General features: G+C 40.4%; 1 long non-coding RNA gene across 1 annotated transcript; it reads left to right on the top strand.

Moving 5' to 3' along the window:
- The first annotated feature begins 7,499 nt into the window (after positions 1 to 7,499).
- On the top strand, positions 7,500 to 19,659 carry LOC134162275 (uncharacterized). The gene is made up of 4 exons (XR_009964277.1): positions 7,500 to 9,144; positions 9,176 to 11,161; positions 15,918 to 16,058; positions 17,751 to 19,659. It is a non-coding gene; the product is annotated as an uncharacterized LOC134162275 (long non-coding RNA).
- The last annotated feature ends 516 nt before the right edge of the window (positions 19,660 to 20,175 follow it).

Genomic DNA, 20,175 nt, shown 5'->3' with positions numbered 1-20,175 from the left:
CTGTAAATCTGCCAGAGAGTGGGGTTTTTTTTTGTCCTTTTTTGGAGATTGCATAGTTGGATGCATCACCATCTGATTACAGAATTAAGACGTAAGTGTAGTTCAGCTTTTAAGAGCTTTCAAGAGTTTAACTCTGTAATAAATATTTCATTAAATTATCTTAAACTGACACAGTGAGGAAACTTTGTGTTCAAGATTTAATTCATAGCCCACGTTGCTGAGCCTCAGTTTGCAGTTGTGTATCCATACCTAAATAGGAATAATAAAGTTTAAGGTCTTAATATCCTAGTGGATAAACTTAAAACCTGCAATGGAGACATAAAGATGTAAACATTATGGTGTTTTGAATAAGGTCTTATGCTTATTTTCTATATGGTTCTATATGAAATCTCCTCTAAAAACTGCTCATTTTAAGAAAGAGAGAATGAACATCTACCAGCACGTATCAGAGCTGAGAGACTAAAGTAGCTTTTCTCTTGAATCTGTGTAAATACAACCATTTCAATATTTGTCTTTAGACTACTTATCTCCTGTTAATTTCTAGTATTTTATTGCCTAAGAACATGTCAGGTGTTTTCCCTTTCTAGTGAAAAGGGTAGTTTTCATTTGCTGTGTTTTAAAATATTTGGGACCTTTCAAAAAGATTTCAAGCTCTAAAGAGAAACATGTTCAGCACCTAATTTGTCCTCCAGTAGGCATTGGTTGTATGAAGCAACTTAAGCCCGCTAAAACTCATTTTCCCCAGTGCTTCTGGTGTGTTCTCTCTGGGGACGAGTCCATTGGCCGAAAAGTCCTTTCTTTCCAGACTGTCTCTGCTCAGATTGAGTCACTTTGGGAAGGTCTGGATGCAGATTGTTTTTGTGTATGAAAAATGCATGAATATTCCCCCAGGTGCTAATTAATGTGGTTCTTAGTTATTGAGAACTTCAAGTAAAAAATCAAAAGGTTCTCAGGCTGTACTCAAACATACTCCTTATATCTGTTATTCAGTCACAGTCCTTAAGTGCCTGGCTGAAAACTCTTCTTCCTTTCTTACTGTATGCCTGCGACTGTACTGTACCTTTGTAATGGGGAACCCTTTGTTTAGCTGAGTGTGAAGTAGGGGAATTGTTGATTTCTCTTCACAATAATTGAGTCTCTGTTTTCTAATTTGTAGGGTTTTAATAGCTGTAATGGTGAAGTAAAGAAGAGAAGCTTGAACAGCACCCATTTGATCACACTTTAAATATGTTTTTTGATAACTCATTTCATCAGCAATCAGCAGGATTCCATGACCTTTACTGAGAAAGTTAAAAGCAGAGAATGAAAATTTAAAACAAAGTGTTTACCTCAGGACAGTACTAACGAGCCTAGAGATTGTGGGGGATAAAGATACATGCAGCCCTTCTTGTATTCATGCTTCTCATATGTGAAGCTCTGGAATGAGCATCTGAGAAAAGCAAGTGTCAATAGGAATTTAATGCATGTGGGGGAAAAAATAGATTAATTGCTTCTGGTTCTGATTTTCATATTAACTGACTCAAAAGAAAGGCCGCCATAACATCTGAAATTGTGTTGTGAAAACAGCTCTTCATTCAGTAACAATAGCTCATACTGCATTGAAATACCTTGGGAAAGCTAATCTTCTCTTCTAGCCTCCATGTTTGCTCTTGGAGCGTCTGGGAGCTCAGACAGTGGAAATTAACAGACTGGTCCCATTAACAGCTTCCATTTTTCTGTGCAGAGATGACTCTTGCCATAGATGCTGCAGGAAAGATGGTACAATGTTGAACAAACCCGTTTTCACTAGAAGGAGTGACTAACTTGAAAGCAATGTTGTTAGTACCAGTTTGGGTGAGAAAGAACTTAATTGTTTACATAATCTATATTTTCAGTCAAACAACATGACAGCTTGACTTGCCTATTTATATCTTAGCATGAAAAGAAAGCACAAAACTGTGTGCACATATGCTATCAGTTAGGAAATGCTAAATAACCAAATAATATTGAAACTGTGTTACAGTTTCAGAGAAGCAGGCCTGAGTAGCTTGTTCACATGTGAGACTTATCCTAATTGCATCAATATTTAATGATGGTGGTATGAATCCCACAAACTTCTACACACCCAGTATAATCATGCTAGCAATGCACACAGGACTCCCAGATAATTCTGTACATAGTGGGCTTGCAGGAGCAAAAGCTTTGCATGGTAGCTCTGTGAACAAAACCAGAATTACTGTTTTTGCAACAGATCTGGAATGATTTCAGTAGAAAGTCCTGAATAATGCAAGGCAGCAGAATGGTTTAGATGGCAATTCCACTTTGCTCTTCTGTCTGAGAAATTAAAATGAGAAAAGAACCCTGTAATCCCACTCAATAGCTTAATTTAATATGAACTATTTTTGAAACTGGAAGGCAAGTCATAGATAATGGTGATCAATACAGTATTTTTGATGGCAAAAAAAAAAGACTCCACAATCCACTGGGATGACATCACCTCTTGCATTGTTATAGCAGCCCTTAAGCTAGGCAGCGCCAGAACTGAAGATAAAAAGGCATGATGTAAGGAAAAGGAATTATATCTCTAACTTGAAAAAAACCAACCTCTAACTTGGAAAAAAAAACAAACAACCCCCAACTTGGTGTTTCAGACTGAGTTTGTTTCAGTCTCTGGGTTCAGGTTTGTCCTAGTGAGTTAGGATGTGAAGTGGATTTAATTGCAAGTTCCAGTTCAAGGTTGCCTGGTTAATTATTCACAGTAACATTATTTTCTTTAATGTCAAGATTGAAGAAATTTAATTACTCCTGGTTCCCATTGCAGCTGCCTTCAGCTTTATATCAAGTACATGGAGTTTGAAGACTATCAGTGAAAGCCTCCTGATGCTTCAGTTGATCTATGGAATTCAAACTTTTCTAAAAAAAAAAAAATAATTCAAAAATTTAGAATATTTTAATAAATATATAAAATATTTTAAAACATGGCCAGTGTGCCACCTCCTTGTGCATCCTCTTTCCAGCCAGCTTTGCAGGTGAGCACCATCACAAAGGTGCTGCACATCAGTTGGCTTTCTGTCAAAGTCAACATCATTGCTGGGAATTGGGAGTAAAGGTAAGTGTACCAGCATAACTGTTTCCATTTGAGCCATGTAACTTGTGCCTCTTGGCTACCTATGACACTGCACAGTGCTGACAGTATCTCGAGATATGCCTATTGGAACTAAATGAGCCAGACACTGAAAACTTTCGGTGGTTGTTTGGACTATTTACCTGATAGCAGTTGCTTGGAGAGGGCTTTACAAGAAATGATATTGCCCTCTTTCCTCTTGAAAATTACCTTCACTATGAAGGTGAAGCAGGACTAAGTTCAAAACGTGCTTTCTCTAATTGTTTGCCACATCTCTCCCTCAGGTGATAGAAAATAGGTGCATATAAATCTTCGTCTGTGTTTTGACACTGTAGATGATATTCAGAGATAACTACATCTGATGAAAATCTGCTTGGTGAGGAAAAACGAAAATGCCACTAAAATATAACACCATGAAAATAATAACATTTTGAATTCTTATATTGCTTACCATATACCTCAACCCATTAAATTTTCCAATGGTATTTACATTAAAGGGCAAAATCAAATTTAGTTGTTATGTTGGATGCAGCTTTGGGCACCCTGATCCAGGGGAAGGTGTCCTTGTGCATGGCAGGGGAGTTGCAATTGGATGATCTTCAAGGTCCTTTCCAACCCAAACCATTCTATGATTCTGTGTTGTATAGCAGATGGACATTTTGGTGGATGGAGAAGTTAGATAATTCTCCCACAGTCACAAGAGAAGTTAATGACCACCAGGAATAGAAGCCACACATGCTGACAGCCATGTCTGTGTGAGCCACAAGACCATCCTTCCTCCTGCACACAGAGAAGCATTGGCACAAAAGGGAAGTACTTCATGTGGTTTTGGAGAGGCCGTTCTGCTGATTCTGACATTATGAGCAGCAGGACACAAGATTTTTACTTGCTGGGCTGGCTGCATGGCTCTTCCTGTAGTTATTTTGCAGTTTTGGCTGCTCTCAAACTGTACTTCTTTTCCTCCAAGAGTTGGCCAAATATTCTTCCTTCCTCCATGCAGGAGGAAGGAAGAAAGCCAAAGATGAACGTACCTTTTGGAGAGAAGGTAATTGTTTAAGGAGCTGTGAATGTTTTTTTTTTTTTTAAAAGAAAATCCTTAAAATGCTTATCGATCCTGGTGGATGGAGGAGTGAAGCCCTTTGGTCCGTGTCATGCCAGACACTCCTGAACGGAGTATGTGGGCTTATAATACTGGTAAGAGGAAGTGTTCTTTAGTGCCCACTAATCTAGCTCTGGTGTAAATTATGGAAAGTATTGCTATGTTCAGCGATCTGTCTTACCAGCAATTCTCAAATATGCTCATTTGTTCCATGGTTAACACCACTTCCCAATTTTCAGTAGTCATCTGGCAAACCATCTTGCCTCCCCCAGCTCTCCCTTCAGCCTGCACCAATAGTAATTCCAGCAGCAACCAACAGAGTAAGTAATAACATCATGTAAGCAAGAGTGGAGAAATAGCGAGTAACACTTAAGAGCAGTAGTTTGAGAGAGTCAGCTGCCCCCTAGCCTAGGTAATACTGAGTGGATGCAGCTGAACTATTTGGGATGGGAAGGGAAAAGACAGGGAACACAGTCCCTCTTTTGCCACCCACTATGGAACGGGTGCTGGCCTTGGCTGGGATGGTTGTGGAGAAACAGCTTTTCCTTCTGATGATTTCTGAAAAGAACTGTAATAGACTGTGGAAGCATCAAGTTGGCTTCTGCAGAACCACAGCGGTATGCTAGGTTTTATCAATATTAAAAATTGCCCAGTTCATATTTCTGTAAGTAATGGACAGACAATAGTAAAATAGCTTTCCCTAGAAGGCATTATTTATCCAGAGAAATGCTCTGGGAGGAGGAGGTGGTTAATGGCCATGTTATTAAACAGTGGGATTCTGCAATTCTATATTGTCATCTTGGAGTGAGATGGGGATGATAAGGTAGTAGTATTTAGTCATCTGTCAGTTAACACGAACATGCTTTTCTCGTATATGCAACAGAAGGCAAAACCAATCTAATTTTAAAATCATTATTGTAGTAGTGATCAAAGGCCTTAGGTAGGTGGGAGGTCCCATAGCTTTAGGTGTTAGGCAAACAGCAAATGACTATTTCTGCCTTTAAAATCTTAAAGTCTTTTTTAAGGCAAGACTTTCTGTGCATGCAGAGAGGTTTCTTGCCTTATTGAAATGAGAGAAAAGAGACTCCCCTGAGTACCTAGGCCTGGATTTCTTTAGTGTTAGATCCCTGAGTATTACTGAAATGAATTCTTGGTCTGAAATAATTTCATCGTTCTCTCAGTTCTTCAGCCTTTTAATGCTGAGTTGTCAGTTTCTTACTAGATTAAAAAATAACAAAAACTCTGTAAAACACTGCAGCATTGCGTTCATATTCTTATACATACTCTTCTGGCTCCTTTTCTTCTGTTAATGTTGCTCTGATTAGCTGTAAATATTGAGGAGATATTCTTGAAATAGGTTATTCCTAAGGGCCACTCTGATGTATATCCTCTTACAGCATGGCACAGCTGGGAATGGCAATTTACTCTTGTAACAGGTTGACCAAGGATCAGCTGCAGTATTAAAAGATTAGTACCCAGTTAATTTCCAGTGAGCTGTTCTGTAATAAACTCAGCATGTTGATGTGGGTTTGCAATGTTTGAATGTCTTTCTCATTTATGTAACATTTTATTTGAAATCTAGCTAAAAATAAAAATGAAAAAATCCCTATATTCTGTTAATTCTTGATAATATATATTATCAAGAAACGCTTTGATTTTAAACTTATAATTTATATAATGATATGTATGTTTGGACTAACAAAGCAAACAAGCCCCTTTTAACTAATAGGTTGCAGTGCTGCCAACTGGAACAAATGCTAAATATGTGGACTCAGTAATAAAAAAATGGACCAGTTAATTTGTTTTCAAGGTTTATTAACATGATTCAGTCTTACTTATTAATGACCTCTGTACCTACAAAACCGAATACAGCTGTTACAACATTGTATTTATCTAGTGATCCTGCTGTAAACAGCTATCGCTGCAGCATTGCAGATCCACTTCTGTCTCATTTTCCAAGTGCTTAGCTACTACTGGATTAAACTGATTCCTAATGTACCCAAGACTATATTCTAAGCCAGCAGGGAGTTAGCAAAACTCAGAAAATGTTGAGAAAGCTCCATGTAGTCTAAGTGCAATGTCTCCAGGAATTTGAGAGAAAATGAACCTAGGGGAGGATTTCCTGACTTAAACTTTCAATACTGCTCCTGTAGTAGTTTTTAAACCTGCATTCTTCACAATATCAGATACACTCCATGTTACACAGTAATGAAATTCACGGTAGACCACTGTTTATGGGGCAAAACCACTAGCATTGAAACTATTAGCCTTTATCCATTAGGTGTATCAGCACTAGCATTACTCACAGTCCTCTCCGTTATTTACAGTTACGGTGATGAGGACTTATGTCGGACTCTGGGCCATGCAACAAACTTTCTGCATAGGAATTGGTAGGCAGGGTGCTTGGCAGTCTAATGTGGAAATTCTTTGTCTGGTGTCTTGAATTCTGGTATCTTTTTCCGCTGCCCTGGATACAAACGTGCTTTGACATTACTTTGAGTTGTAGACATGGTGGATGCTACAACTCTGTTTTTCTGCTGAGGAAAGGATAGTGTTTTCTGATCAGTTCTAGTCAGGTATTTAATATTAAGTTTTATATATAGGAAATCAGAGTATGCAAGAAAACTGAAAAAGGTCTTTGCCCTCAGAGTGAGACTATCTTTCTTTGGACTGTGAGCAACATGAGTAAGAATCACGGTGTTCCTCTTTTTGGCCTTGGGATCTGTTTTAATGTCAGCAAGATTTATGAGATGCTTTCACTGACTGTATTGTGTCCACAGTGTCTCTGTGCCCAGGACCCTGTGGAGTGAACAATTACACATAGAAGAGTGACCTTCTAATGGATGCTGCAGCAGCTTCTTTTGAAGGGTTACAACAAAAAAGATTGTGCCAGATCTGCTCAAATAGTTTAAAGCGTGCTAGATTTGCTCATTTGTGATGTGTGTGAACAGCTGATGAAGCTGACTGTCTTCCTTTCCTGCAAACTATAGAAGATGCATTGGTAATTAGGCAGATTTTGAAGCACTTGCAAGAGCCTATGTTTTTTCACCCTTTAAACAATATAATCTCTGGTTCACATATGATAAAGAAGTAATATTATTTTTAACAATGTGATTTGCATGCTTTTCTATGAGTTGGTTAAAAAAATCTGTTCACGCAGGGTTGTTTTCCTTGTTTGCATAGCTGGTTTGTGAGGGCCTCAGTCACTTGGTTCAGGTTTGCTGATGCCCCGCTTTGCATCTAAAATGTCTTGGCAAAGAGCATGAAGTGTTTTATCTCCTCTTCCCTGGAGGCTCTGCAGAAGCCTACCCTTTGCCATAGGTTTAAAAAGTAAAAGGCAATTACCCCTGTTGTCAAGCAGTCGGTGAATAATGTGACTCCTTGCCTTGGAGAAGGCTCCCAGCCCCCATGATGCTCCGTGTGTGTGGAAGCTGGGCTCATAATGTCGCAAAATAAAATCCAGGATGCTGCCATCAGCTTTGAGGGTTGAAAAAGCAGAGAATTTAACAGACTAAGTTCTAAGGTCAATAAAAGACTGTTTTGCCCTTACTAGTCTTGGCCTGAGAGAAAAGTAACTGTGGATCATTACTCAATTGGTGGGAATCACATCTAGTGGAAAGCACATTAGCATTTCTGATTTATAGTATTTCTGGTCCAACACAGTGTGTCCAAAAATAACCAGTAATTTCAGCTGTAAAAGTACAACCTATGTAGGATGATTAAGCAATAATATGTCCAGGGGACAAGGTATTTTGCGTAAGTAGTTGGTCTTTGTCCTTGCTTAAATGTTTTTAACCTTTCCAGTGTTCTAAGTGGATTGTAGATATATTTATAATGTGCATCAGTATTTGCAGTCAAACAGAAACCTTGAGCTAATATTAGAGCTTATTTAATAAAGATGCAGGAAGAAATCTATCACAATGGATATATTTTTAACATGAAAGATAGATTTCGTACATTGTATTTTAGAAGCAAAAAACCCACATATTGTCAGGATAAATAGATGAAAGTCAGTGTTGAGTTACATAAAACTTAACTTCAAATCATTATCGTTTAGTCGTGTTATAAGTATCTGAAAGCAGAGCTTCATAATTAGAATACTGTTAAAATGTCAGGCATCCTCAACAGTAGCCACTACTCTGAGCCTCAAGCTGAAGCATGAAATTCAACCTCATCTTTCCTGTGTTGAAGATATTTACTGTGTTTAAATTTTACAACAATAACTTCAGGTACCTAATTGCTAATTACATTTTGACACCCTGCTGCAACAGTGTACAAGGCCTTGTAGCTGAACAACAGACTTAAGGAGCTTTCACTGGGCTCAGAAGGAATTCTTTTCCCAGCCTATTTTAATTGCAGCAGCTGCCTCTCTTCTGGCAAAAGCGTTGTTGAGGAGATGGCAAAGGGGTTGAGAAACAAAGGACTTTGTCCCACCCTCCCCAAGGAGGAGAGTACCTGGGAGACTCTGAACACAGGGTAGGGATCCCCAAAGGGCTTAGCACATTGTAATGCAGAGAAAAATGAGGCTTCTTGTGCTGGTGACAAACCTTTACCTCTGAGAATCGAGTTGTGCCTCTGAGCTTTGTAATCTGGAAGTGAGAGTAGAGGAATTGCCTCCTTCATTGCAAGTGGGTCAATTGAGTGCAGCAGACTTTCGCTGCACTGTGTCCTTAATCATCCTTCTGCCTGAGAGCCTGTGTCTTCAGGTCTGTGTGGTATTGTAGGTCATCTTTGCCTCACAGTTAAGTCCTATGTCTGCCAACAAACATTCACAGCATCAGGGCTTAAAGTATTTCTGTGTCACTCTAAAGAAAAACAAAAGCTTTTAGAATTTTTGTCAGTAATTGGAATCCTTCTCTTTCCTCAGGTTTTTCCACTTCTATGTTTCTCTGTCCCATAAGGCTTATTTTAATCTTTGTTTCACACAATGAAGTTGTGAGATGTGAACTACTTAGATACAAATACAGAGCTAGGTGAGAAGTGAAAAATTTTGGCCAGGATCAGAACAGTTGTATGAAGAGTTACTGAAATAAAGGCCTATCGAGCATGATCTTCTTTGTCTCATAAAATCATCTGTGTTCACCCACCTCTGCCACCACTAAAGTAATTAAAACAAGAAAGAACCAGAACCAAGTTGGCCAGATCAGGTGTAGAAGTGAGTTGAGAAAATGTCTTGTGCACTTGGAGCTACAGTAATGAGAACCATAGAGACACTAGGATAGAAATGTATATTGTTATAGATGTGAGTTGCAAATTATTTGCAAGTATAAACAGAAGACTTCATTGCAATTGAAATTGGGGAATTCCTGGTCTTTTCCCATAAGCAACAAGTGATTTAGGTCCACAGGTGTAAACTGCTGATGGCTCTTAGGGTTGCAGCTGGCTTACTCAGCAGAGCTATGTAGACAGCTGCTCTGAGGAAGCATCTTCTGAAGTTATTTTAGTTGTTGTCTCAGCTTTCCAGGCTGTGTCTTTACCATCTATCCTGTATAGAATTGTAATAGTAACGTAAGGCAGAGGTGCATGCTGCTCCCATGCAGCTGGCCCTCACAAACCTTCAGCTGCCCATCTGTATCATGTCTTCCTTTGTATTAGAAGAGCTACCTGCATGCAAAACCAGCCTTCTTGTGAAGATGTGCCGTAACTGAATTTCCCACACAAGATTCATAGGCATTAATGCCAAGCTAGTGCATTGCAAAATTGTAGTGGGTCCCATGTGCACACTGCGCTTGGTTCTTGCTTGTCATAAACAGTGTGCCATTGCTCTTCCAGGAGCAGAGCAAGATATAGGAGTGGGAATTGCCACCAACTCAAAACTGTGAGGCTTTGCAGGTCGCTGGAAATGACTAACCAAGGCGCAAAGCAACAGCTTTCAGACTGTGATCTTGAGTTATTAATAGAGCTATGGTTTTGCTAGGTCAGGAATGGCACAGATATTTATTTTTACTTGTGGACCAATGGAAATAAATTTACTTGATTCTTTTAATCTTTCTCATTACCTTGTTTATGTTTCACTAGCTAGCATGTATCTCGGGGCTGAACCCTGGGCTCTGCTTTGGTACAGCTAAGGAAACTTGCCACTCCCATCTGCATCATTAGCCTCATGTTAATGATACTTAATGTTTTGCCCAGTCACTTGTATCTTCAGAGCACTTAACAGTTATTAACTAATTAATCCTCACAACATGCCTGTAAGTTGGACGGGAAGTAAATATTAACATTCCACTTTCAGCAAAGGGAGAACCAAATAGGAAGATTAAGTGATTTGCGCGATTTTAGTGGCAGAGGTCTTAAGAGAACTCCGGTGCCTTAGTGCTTGTGTTTATCTTTCCAGCCATGCTGGCTCAGTGTGAATTAAAGCCTTTGCAATTATCCTGTATAGCTTTTGTGATTACTTTAGTACCTTTTCAGCTACAAGGTTTATGTCGCATCTGTGGTCATAACTATCATACTGGAGGATGGCTGCTGCCCAGAGGTGCAGACCTCTCCATGTCCCACCACAGAAAATGTGGGCAATACCAAGACAGAGGCTACAACTCACATGTACTTCTCTCCATAAATCCAAGCCAGGCCTATATTAAGAATGGGACTGTTCAGAAGAAAAATCCTCAGACTCCTCACCAGGCCTTATTAAAATATATGTAATACCTGGCCAATGCTTTTACAGAATAATATTAGTTATTTATACCTCTCTTTCAGTTGGTGCTAGAACAAAGCTGGAGCACCTGAAAACGGTAAGTCTTGCTGTGGAGACAGTTCTGATGCTCTCAGTCTTCAAGGAACATACATGAACCTATGGGAATTCTATCTGATACGCTTAATTATCATGAATTTTAAAAGGTTGTAAATTATTTTAAGCAGCATAAAGGATTTTTCCTTTAACCATGGCCCTATGCTTTCCTTGAAGCTTCTGTGTTCTGCATGGAGATCACATCTTAAATGACTCCAGAAGGCTCTGGGTAAATTTTTACATTGACAAAGCCTACAAGCAAAAATGTGTATGTTCTAAATACTAAAAAATACTAATGTTAGTGAACATAAAGAATGCCATTTTTAATGGATATGTAGTTCAAAGCTCAGCTTCTGCCTTGTCAGTCTCATCTGCTGGAAGAATTATTTCCACCCTTTCACCAGAAGAAGGGGGGTTACAGGAAGGATGAAATGCCTTGGGAATAGCTTTGGCCACACAGTGTCAGGTGGAGCATGAGGATGTGCTCTGGCATCTACTTGAGCAGCTGCAAAGAGCTCACACAGCTCAGTTGTAGCCCTTCCTACCCTGAGATGTCTTTCTCTGTATTCCCTATGCTGCACGCTTTGGATGTGGTGAAGGCTTGGCAATGGCAGGCCTTTCTCTGCCACACAGGGAAAACTGTGCCAGTGATAAAGCTGGAGTGTGATCCTCTTTACTGGCAATAGATCTAAAGTGGGTACAATGAATGAAGAAATGTGGCCCTGTCAACCTTCATATCTTTCACTGTGACAGCATTTGATCTCTTCTTTCCATCTACTCTGAGAGTCATCTTGGGGGCTCTTTCACAGCTGAGAGAATGAATAGTTTAATTCTGCTGAGCTTTTACACCTGAAGGCAGAGATATTTTTGTCGTTTATTCCCTATGGCCTCCCTTTTCATACTGATCTGTAGTGTACATGCTGACATGTTAGTAGCTGACATAGCAAGACCCCAAGCTGTAGGAAGAGGAGGTGCCAGGTCAAGGATTCTTATGTCCTCCTGTGTCAGCTTATCCAGGTCACCACAGCCTGCCTTTATCCAAATTGCTCCCACTTGTTGTTTTGTCATCTGTGAGAGGAATGGGTCAGAACTGAGCTCAATATTCTGTTGAGATATTATTCCTATTTCCCACTTGTTAATTGCCCATGAGAGCTGGGTTATCTGCCAGAAAATGTGTTACAGAGACTGGAAGCATAAGTGTTTTTGTCTTGAATTTAGCAAAAGCTTTCTGCCAGAGACACAAGGTAGAGTTAGGGTACTTGGGAAATGTTTTAGTGTTTCCTAAACATCTTCTAAACACTTTTCCCCTGTACTTGGCACTGGTATGGCTATGCCTTGAATACTCTATATACAGTTTTGGCCCTCTCACTACAAAAAAGACTTTGAAGTGCTAGAGTGTGTCCAAAGAAGGCCAAAGAAGCCAGTGAAGGGCCTGGAGCACAAGTCTGATGAGAAACGGTAGAAGGAACTAGGTGGTCTCTTATCCTGCGTAACAACTGATAGGATAAAATGCTATCAAATTGTGCCAAGTTTAGTTTAGGTCAGATATTAGGAAAAAATTCTTTACCAAAAGAGTTGTCAAGAGCTGGAACAGGCTGTTCAGGGAAACAGTAGAGTCACCATCCCTGGAGGTATTTAAAAGGTGTAGGAACATGGTTTAGTGGTGGACTTGTCAGTGTTAGATTTATGGTTGGACTCGATGATTTTAAAAGGTCTTTCCCAACCTAAACAATTCTATGGTTCTAAACATACACGATTTCAAAAACACTGAAAATTCAACACCCAAAATGATGTTTTTGTTTTGAAAGTAACTACCTTGCTGTAAGAAACAACTTATAAGGTGTTTTTTGTGAAATCCAAAACTTAAAAGTTTGTTGAAAAAACATGTTTAACTTTATATAAAATAAAAAATGGCATTTTGGATACGTTTTCTTCTTATAGTAAGAATGCTTTGCATTGAATGAGACTGCTTTGGATCTTTGCATAGATCCCAACTTTTTGGTAGTTCAGCCACTATTTCAAAAGTTATAGTTGGTACATCTTGGCTCTTAGTCCAGTTCAAAGTTCATTTATCGTATGCATTTGGGTGGGTTTATTCCCATCTTGTTCACCCAATGGTTGCCCTGCTGATAATCTTTTTTATTCAGAGTAGTAAAATACTTAATCTATTGCTTGTGCCAAATTGTTTCTATGTGAAGGCTGGCGAGCAAGCTTTAGGCTGCAACCCTGGCTTGTGTTTTAGGAGCTTGGACATACCTGACGAGAGATGGGTGAGAGGGAGAAGGGCAATGTAGTTCCCTCTTGCTGTCCACAGGAGGCCTGGGACATACAGCATGTCTGTAGCGTGACATACCCACCGTCTTCTCCATGGGGACACACTTTCACTCAGAGCTGGCTATAGTCCAGTATTGCTTGTAGAAACACTTGGAACACCAACGAAGCCTAGAAAGGTCATATGGAAATGGTACCTGTGCTCCCTCATACAATGCAGAGTAGTTCAAGAGGATATCCACCTCTTGCATTGTAAAACTGAAGTTTTCTGATTCCCATGACTCCCACTGAAATCCTGATAACAAATGGAATGGTCTATGATGCCAAAGGTAGAAGGACAGCGTACAGAGAAAACACAATGGCTTTATACAAAACGCTGTCCTGATTTCCCACCCGCCTAACATCAGAAAATGATTTTCAGTTTCAAATACATATTTAATACTCTCTATTTAAAAATTCTCCCTGCTCTGTTAAGCCAGTGTCAAATCCCAATGGAAGCAGGCTTTATACTGCTGCACTTATAAATGACATTAATTTTTCATGAGAGTAGGTGCTGTCAGCAGGAACCTCAGAAACTGTGAGCTGAACAGATCGCTTTATTTTCAGCTTAGTAAAGTTCTTGCTGTAACTAATAAATCTTCTTTTGTGGAATTTCACAGGAGCAAAGCGATCCCAGTTATCTTTTTTAGCAAGCTGTTCTTTTGCTTTAGCGAAGCAGGACAAGTATTTGGCAGGGGCAGCTACGGAGCTGCTGGTGGGCTCCAGGTCAGAGCTGGAGCTGAGAAGCCCCAGAATGTTGCAGCAGTGCCTGAGGCAAGGCAAAAAAAAATTGATTAAAAGGAATTTTCAAACACAGGTTTTTGTCCTGCAGATTTCTGGGTATGGGAAGGGCGGTAGGAGGGGTGTGAGTCTTATGATAGAAGGCACGGCTGTGGTATTCAGGTACCTCTGTCTACTTGAAGGTAAAGTCCTCCTTTGGCTGCATCAGCACCAATCATGGGTAATACATAATGACAGCAAATTTAACGTGTGCAATCTGTAGTCATGATGACACAGTGAGACTTGAATCCTGTTTGCCACAGGTGCCGCAAAACTGTATTTAAAATGACAACTGGAAAGTGCAGAGTTTCCAAAATGTGTTTTACACTTTTTCTGCTTTGGCTCCTGAGTACCTCCAGAAAGGCACCCTCCCCATTTTGCCTGTGTTTCCCAGCTGTAGCACCTGAAAGTGTGATCATGGTGAGCGCTGCCTTACTATTTTCCTCACATAAGCAATGCCTGGGGCTATGATAACCTTTTTTTTATTTCACTGTTCAGACCCAACGGGTCTCCTTTTGCAGACACACACTATTTAGGTGATTATACACAGCCAGTCATCCAGCTTTCCCCAGTTACTGGTATGTTTTGAACAAACACAGATGAGGGGAAGTATGAGACATCACGTTAAAATACTTCCTGCCCAGTCCCTCAAAGAAAGGTCTTTGCACAAATGCTTGACATACAGATCATATTCAACCTTTGATCATCTGTCATTTTGTTGTAAGAAAGCATGCCATCATTTGCCACTGTTTAAAATAGACCCAAAGGAAGTCAGGGCTTAATCTTAACCTCAAACACATTGAGCCCTGTATTTCCTATCCAGCCATACACTGTGCTATCTGGTTTCCTACACCTCAGGCCTGCTAAGTTTAGTTCCTCCCAGTCAGCTGCTAAGAAGCAAGGGAAATCATGTTCACTGTGGATAAAGTATTCGCTGTCCGCAGCTCTCCCAACCTTTACATGTTGAGTGGTAGACAGCAATGCAGTTTTGGGGTTTCTCATTAGAACAAACAAACAAATAAATAAATATATTTTGAATTCTTTTCCCTCTTACTCTTCATTTGTCCCTTGGGCTCATACATTTAAATCTTTGATGCCATGCTTTCTTGGACTTCTCTAGAAAGAACATTATTACTTGCATGCTTAGGCATAATCATTTAGCAGTTTTGATCATCGTGTGGTTAGGCCATTCAATGTTGGAGTGCTATGCATTAATTAAAATATCAAATCCACTGCAGTCAGTCAGGTCTTTCATCTTAGAAAGTAAATGAACGAGTAGGAGCGTAAAACATACTATACAGGGATTGAGATTGCCTCACCAGAAATCTTTATTTATCATAGAAAGTAGCTGCATGAAAGAGCTGTGATAAAACTGACCTGTTTTCCCTTTATATTGGTATGATTCCCTGTCCATTTACTTCAGGCAAATGGATTTTTATCACAGAGAAACTGGATGATTTTTTTGGAGGTAGTCTTGGGGCCTGCTATGAAAGCCACAGACCTCTTTCTGTAGTGTGTCTTCTGGGGACCTTAAACATTTAACTTCTTTGCTTCCGCCACTGATTTTTAGTAGAATTATGTAGTTTTGACATAACAGTACTCATGGGGTTATTGGGCCATGTCTAGCAGCCACATGTCACAACATGCAGGCTCAGTATTCATGTGCTGAAGCTATCAGTTTCAGAAGGATTTGCAACTCTGTACCCCTGCCATAAAGTGATCTATTTTCCCAGGGCATTTCCTAGCTGAATTTTGGTTTTGGATGATTTACATAGGAAAAGTCTTTGCAACATTAATGCCTTTGTGAAACCTATAGGACTGGAAAATTCCTTCCTTGTTCCACCTGAGTCTAGTAAGCATTGGTTAAATTTCTTCTTCCTGTTGTGTTCACACAGCTTCAGTGTTTCAAATCATGGAAGAAAAAAATCCTTCTGATGGCAAGGATTTACAACACCATTACAAGAGGGAGGAGAGCCTGGAATCTAATTACAAGAAGCAGAAAGGACTGAAGACCTTATTTTGGTGCTTGCAAAGAGGTGCTGTTTCCCTTTAGCAGAGTTGCATACAGTTTTATCTGAGTTCTTCTGATATTTAAATAACATTATATTCTTCCATCCCTGCTTCCTCCTTGAGTTTGGATGGCAGCTCACACAAATTCAGCTTTGAATTTGGTTATCAGGATTCACCTCTTCTCTTAGCAGCATAATGAATAAAAACACTCAGTTGAACCTAAAATACAATAGACCTCTGAAGAATATTGATGTCTAACAAGCAAAGAAAGGTTAATTCTATTAAGCTTAAAACAGGTCAGGGAACACTATTCTGTATTTTTATTTTAATAAATACATGCACAAAGATGTATTTCATTCTTCTCCATCAGCCCCCCTGCAATCACCTAATTCTCTTCTCATTTTATCCATTGTAAAATGGATAAATCATAAGCTTCAACATTCACATTTTAAATTAGAGGCAAATTGGTCTTGATGTCTGCATACATTTTTAAAATAAAGCAATTAAATGTGTGAAGGAAAAAGCAAACCACAGAGTTAGTTCAGAGTGTTGTCCTACAGATAAGGACAGAAAATGCTTAAGAAAAAGATGTCTGGAGCGTGTAATTGAATTAATGTAATCCAGTCATGGGCAGAAGATCCTGACACTGTATTAGTCTGCTCAGAGATGGCTGAAAATAGAAGATGAAAATACCTAGATGTTAATGGCTCCAGTAAACCATCACAACGCATCTTCAGCCAGTCAGGACTGCTTAATACAAAATTCAAAGCTGAAGGTCCTTCTGAGCCAAAGGAGACTTCTGTGAGGAGGAAGCTCTTAATACACTGAATAACCCTGGCAAGCAGTCACGAAGCTTACTGTCAGACAAAAAGAGAATGGGGATATATTTGTCTGATTATTCTTGCAGGTGTTGGGATTCATAATCTGCCATTTTTCTTTTAGCTGGTGTGCATGTAGCTCATCTCACTGGTTTTAGTGCAAATCACAGTAACACTCAGCCTGATTAAGGATGGCTAAGTAGCCCAGATTAAGGAGCTTTAAGAAATGTTTGCTCCAGGCCCAGCTCTGTTGGTAGCAGCATCTCAGTGATGCTTCCCAATTACTGTAGACTCAGACAACCATGTATTATCCTTGTGTAATTCCAAAGGCAGTGTATTGTAGGTTTGCAATAGTACCTTTGGTTTTTATCAGTAATCTTCATGCTTTATCTGTATCTCACTTAATAGATTCAGGAACAGACACCTTTTTTTCTCCGAAAAGAAAAGATAGCAGAAAAGCCCAAATCCGTCCTTTTGCCTGCCATGTGTGGAGCAAATGGTGCTGACACCAGGAAATGCACAGCACTTGACACGTGCATTCTGTAAGTGTGCGGATGCAGCGAGCAGGCATTGTGTGCAGTCAGTGCTTCAGAGTGCTGACAGCATCCTGACAGGCACAGTGGACTGAAAAGAGGATAAACGACTATAAAAAGCATATAATTACATTGTTATGTGCATAAATATGTGAATTAGCGAAGACTTCAAAAAATTGCCTTCTATCACAGAATAATGTATTATTTACGCAACTTTTGCGTTGTAAATAATTTTTAAACTACTTTATGTATACAGTACTTTTTAGGATGATAGTTTAGACTTTGAAGGTACTCACGGTGAGAAGAGGAGCTGTGCAGGCTGACTGGAAAGTTATCACTTTTTCAGTTGCTATCTTCCTTGTAACAGCAGACCAGCATGGTGTCCTCTGCCCACAGAGGGGCAATTTAGCAGACTGGAGCAGGAAGAGACCCCTGGACACAACCAGAAGTTATGTGACTCCCTAGAGATGTGGGGAAAGGTGGGAGAGTAAAGGAGGGAAGGGACTGATGATTCCTGACCATCTAAGGAGACAAAGCCTGGGGAGAGATGCTAGCGATAGTCACATAACATTGCAAGCTTAGCCTAACCCTGCTGAAGTGTGGATGCACAGACAGGATGTGCGGACCCTTTGTTGGCAGTACCAGGCTATGTCTGCACAAATGCCATGTTGCTTGAGCTCTCCTGTAGTGAAAGTATAGGTGGAGGCTGTCAGTTCCCAGCATGGTGTGACCCACAGCCACCCATGAAGCAGATCAGCCTGACCTGGCTGGTGATCTGGCAGAGGAAAAGCACCTGGTCTGGTTCCGAGCGGAGGCAAGCACACAGCAAGCTGCTGTAAATACAGCTCTGGCTGAGAACACAGGATTCCAAAACAAAGTCTGACAAAAATCTCTGTGTATAATACAGTTCCTTCAGGAGCTTTAGGAGAATGCTGAGCATTGGGTTTGCAGAGACATCAGCTCCTGCCTCTGCTCTTCTGCTCATGGCTCAGCTCTTGCTCTTCTTCCCAGGTTCTTCAGCCATTCTTCACATTGCTCCACTATGAGGAGAAGAAAAATCCCATGTCAAGATGCCTTAACCATCATCACAACATTTACACTTTCTTTGGAAACTTGCCCTGGTTGTCTAATGCAGCCCCAGGCAGGCCAGAGCCAGCCACAGCCTCTGCCCTGCTGAGCTCTCGTCCAGTTTTGTCTCCTGCAACATTTGTGTTTTGGTTGGTGTTTGCCCCATGCCGAAGGGTGGGAGCAAGCTGGGTAGCACCCAGCGCACCACCAGGGATGGCACATGGATTTGCTGCCAGGACTCTGGCACTTGAGGGGGTCCTAACAGACACCTCAAAGAGTGACCCTCAGAGCTGAAATAATCATGGTAAAAGGTCTGGGGGCCTCCATAGGGAGTGATGCAAAACATTTATGTGTGTACAGCATCTAGATATCCATTAGGAAAAAAACATGAATGAGCTTTGATAGCAGGGCAATATTCCCTACATTACACTGATGAGTTACAGTGTACATTGCATGACATCTGTGCAGAGCCTTGAGCAATGGATGACTAAGTATCATCTGATTTTCTGTTATTAAAAAGTAGGTGAATGTGTGTGTTACACTAAGGAAGGAAATGATGAAATTGGAGTGACATACTTGGAAAGAGCTCCATTTCAAAACCCCTTTTTCCTTTTCAAGGCAAAGGAGTTGCTGTTAACAGCTTCATGCAGGGTTGGAAAAAGCCAAAGCAATAAGAAAGCAGTCTTTTGCTTTTAGGTATTCTGAAGTTATGATAGAGAGATAGTGATAGAAATTTTATTGTGTACTTTTCCAGTGTAATGCTATGGAGCAGGCAGATTTCCTGATGCCTTTAATAAGAATGGTAACTCTTTGAACTCAGACGTGTGCCCGGTTGTGCTCTGTATTTAGAAATCGAACATTGCTCCTAGCAGTGACTTTTTAAAAGATTTCTTTTCTTAATGTAAATCATCTTCTATGTTGACCTTGGGTGAGACAAATCAATACAGGACTGCTGAAAGCAGTGCTCGTTCTCAGCAGGAATACTGGCGCCAGAGTTAGGCAGCACCAGCCAACCACAGCCCCATGGCAGCCCTGCTTGGCCCCATGGAGCCACCAGGCCCCAGCACCCTCCCATGCAAGTAGGTAATGTGGAGGGTGATGTGAACCCATGGAGGTTCTTTAGTTGTACCAAAGCAGCAGGCTTTCGGGGATATGGTGCTGATCTTCAGATTGCCGGGCTGTTGTGTGAGACAGGCTCACTGGGACCCTCTAAGCTTTGGTTTGTCTGCAGCATCACTAGGATCCAGCAGATTGCAGGCTGAGCAGCCTGGCATTGAGCACGATGTGCAGACATCATTCACTAAAGGTTATTGCTCTCTATTATTTTAAAGATGGGCATGGAGAAGGGAAGATGTTACTGCTTTAATGCTATTGTGATCATATATGCTTATGGCAGATATGCTATAGGCTTAACTTCTTTCTGCCTTTAAATATTCCTATGAAAAGCACAGGAAATAACATGAAAAATAAAATCAAGAAACTTAATAGCCTGTGCATCACTGTAACTTCCATTATTTCCTGGGTTTGACTAGCTCAGAAATACTGCAGGAAGTGCTTTTTCTTGTGGTATTTTTGCTTCCTCCCCCAGCAGAGTGGTAGCATCACACAGCAACATGTGAAAATGAGAGAGACCCATGCTGCTGGTGGACTGGGTCATGGGAGTGCTGGATTTCTCCTTTCTGTGGCTGTTCCCAGCTAGCAGCAGAGAGCTGGGGGTTGATATG

The sequence above is a fragment of the Pezoporus occidentalis genome, unplaced genomic scaffold (genome assembly GCF_034315485.1).
Source record: "Pezoporus occidentalis ecotype Australia unplaced genomic scaffold, CSIRO_AGI_Poc_V1 ctg186, whole genome shotgun sequence".
In the NCBI taxonomy this organism is placed as follows: domain Eukaryota; kingdom Metazoa; phylum Chordata; class Aves; order Psittaciformes; family Psittacidae; genus Pezoporus; species Pezoporus occidentalis.
Note: the sequence above shows the minus strand (reverse complement) of the source record. Positions and strands in the feature narration are given on the sequence as shown.